At 43.8% G+C, this 2,751-nt stretch overlaps 1 protein-coding gene across 1 annotated transcript in view; it reads right to left on the bottom strand.

Moving 5' to 3' along the window:
* The window catches only part of ARCN1 (archain 1), a 40,192-nt gene that overhangs the window by 5,436 nt on the left and 32,005 nt on the right, over positions 1–2,751 (bottom strand). The gene's annotated exons all lie outside the window — the stretch shown is intronic.

Raw genomic sequence — 2,751 nt, 5'->3', positions numbered from 1 at the left:
AGGCATGGTGGTGCATGCCTGTAGCCCCAGCTACTTGGGAGGCTGAGGCAGGAGAATCCTTGAACCAGGAGGCAGAGGTTGCGGTGAGCCGAGACTGTCCCATTGCACTCCAGCCTGGGCAACAAGAGTGAAACTCCATCTCAAAAACAAAACAAACCAAAACAAAACAAAAAAAAAAAGAAAGGTAGAAACCAGAACTCCCTTTCTCCAAGGTCTAATGATTAGCCATTCAACAATGTTTTTTTAAAGGTGCTACTGCTATAGCTATAAACATTTAAAAGACGATACCCTTTGATACAGCAATTCAACAGAAAAATTCTCATCTGTGCAAAACAATCTGCTAAGTTATTCACTGAAGAATTGTTTGTAATGGCAAAAGTTTAGAAACGAATGTCTGCCACTAGGGGGCTGCTTAAATAAAGGCAAATCCACGGGCGCAGTGGCACACACCTGTAATCCCAACACTTTGGGAGGCCAAGGTGGGCAGATCATGAGGTCAGGAGATCGAGACCATCCTGGCTAACACGGTGACACCCCATCTCTACTAAAAATACAAAAACAAAATTAGCCGGGTGTGGTGACGGGCACCTGTAGTCCCAGCAACTCAGAAAGCTGAGGCAGGAGAATGACGTGAACTCAGGAGGTGGAGCCTGCAGTGAGCTGAGATCACGACACTGCACTCCAGCTTGGGCAACAGAGCAAGACTCCACCTCAAAAAAAAATAAAGGAATATTCACCCAAATGAATAGTTGGCAATGGTGAGAAAACAACTGAAAAAAGGTTCTATTTGAAAATATTTTCAAGCTTAAAAAAATTAAAATTATACAAGGAAGACATATACCCTTTTCCAGATTCACCTATTGTTAACATTTACCCCATTTGTTTTGTAATTTGCATATGTGTGTGTCTCTCTCTAAACATTATATATGTATGTTATACATTTGATTTTTTTCCCCTGAACCATTAAGAAGCAGATTATATACATCACGGCACTTTGCCCCTAAATACTTCAGTGCTTATTTTTATAAGATTAGGGCTATTCTGTTACAAAATCAATCATAGTACCATTATTAACTACACAAATTTACACTGATACTTTTTCTTAGCTTTTTGTTGTTGTTTTGAGATGGAGTTTCACTCTTGTCACCCGGCTGGAGTGCAATGGTGCAATCTCGGCTCACTGCAACCTCTGCCTCCCGGGTTCAAGTGATTCTCCTGTCTCAGTCTCCCGCATAGCTGGGATTTCAGGCGCCTCCAACTACGCCTGGTTCATTTTTGTATTTTTAGTAGAGTCAGGGTTTTACCATATTGGCCAGGCTGGTCTTGAACTCCTGACCTCAGGTGATCTGCCCGCCTGGGCCTCCCAAAGTGTTGGGATTACAGATGTGAGCCACCGCACCCAGCCTGTTGTTGTTTAAGAGATAGATCTTGCTATGTTGCCCAGGCTGGAGTGCAGTGGCTATTCAGAGGCACAATCACAGTTCACTATAACCTTGAACTCCTGGTCTCAAGCAATCCTCCTATCTCTGCCTCCTGAGTAGCAAGGACTATAGCCATGTGCCATCATGCCAGGCTAACACTGATATAATAATTGTATCCAATCTATCAATCATATGTCAATTTCATCAGTTGACCTAATAATATTTTTAATAGTAGTTGTGATATTATGATATACATATGTACTGGTTTTCATCCATGGTTCGTGGCTCATAACTCCCATATCCCTTATTACATATAATGTTGGGGCACTTCAGGCCTCAGGAGCAGCCCTCAGAAAACAGAATCTCTCTTTGACCTTCTCCTGCCCTCCTTTCACCAGCCCAAGGCAGGACTCTAATCTCCAAAAGGGGTCCTGCACCATATCCTGGAGGAAGATTAATGTTGCACAGAGAGGCCAAGAATCTGGACAGGCCTTGCTGGGTTTCCCCACTCAGCCTATCAGTATTAGGTCATACCCTTTGTCCAATCACATTTCTGCACACCTGTCAATCATGCCTATCCAATCCATAAAAGGCTCAAGAGGACAGGGTCTGGGAAGCTTCTGGACGGCTGAACACATGGAGGCTTACAGGAAGATGAACAAGGTCTCATCCACTTCTGCTCCCTGGGGACAGAAGTTCCTGCACCCAAGATCCTCCCAGACCTTGCCCTATGTATCTCTTCATCTGGTTGCTTATTTGCGTCCTTCAAAATATCCTCTGTAACAAATTGATAAATGTCAAGTAAGTTTCCCTGAGTTCTGTGGGGTGCTCTAGCAAATTAATTGAACCCAAAGATGGGGTCGTGGGAGGCCAAACTTGAGGTCAGTAAGAAGTTCTGGAAGCCTGGACTTATGACTGGTGGGAAGGAAGAATCAGTCTTGGGGGACTGAACTCTCAACCTGTAGAATCTGAGGCTATTCCCAGGTAGATAGCATCAGAATTGAACTGAATGGGAGGACACCAGCTGGGTGTGACTGCTTGATGTGTGCAGAAAAACCTAAACACACTGGATAACAGAAGTCTTCTGTGTTGATTGTTGCTGTTGAATGAGAAAATAGAAAAAAAGAAACAGTTTGAGTTGTTTTTTCTACACTACAGTAGTAGAGGATCCAGTCTAGGTAAGGTATTACATTTACCCTAGTTTCAAATAAGGAAATTCTTTTTTTTTTTGAGACGGAGTCTCGCTCTGCCGCCCAGGCTGGAGTGCAGTGGCCAGATCTCAGCTCACTGCAAGCTCTGCCTCCCGGGTTCACACCATTCTCCTGCCTCA

Source organism: Colobus angolensis, unplaced genomic scaffold, assembly GCF_000951035.1.
Source record: "Colobus angolensis palliatus isolate OR3802 unplaced genomic scaffold, Cang.pa_1.0 Scaffold7, whole genome shotgun sequence".
Classification (NCBI taxonomy): domain Eukaryota; kingdom Metazoa; phylum Chordata; class Mammalia; order Primates; family Cercopithecidae; genus Colobus; species Colobus angolensis.
The sequence above is the reverse complement of the archived record's forward strand: the minus strand, read 5'-3'. Positions and strand labels throughout refer to the sequence as shown.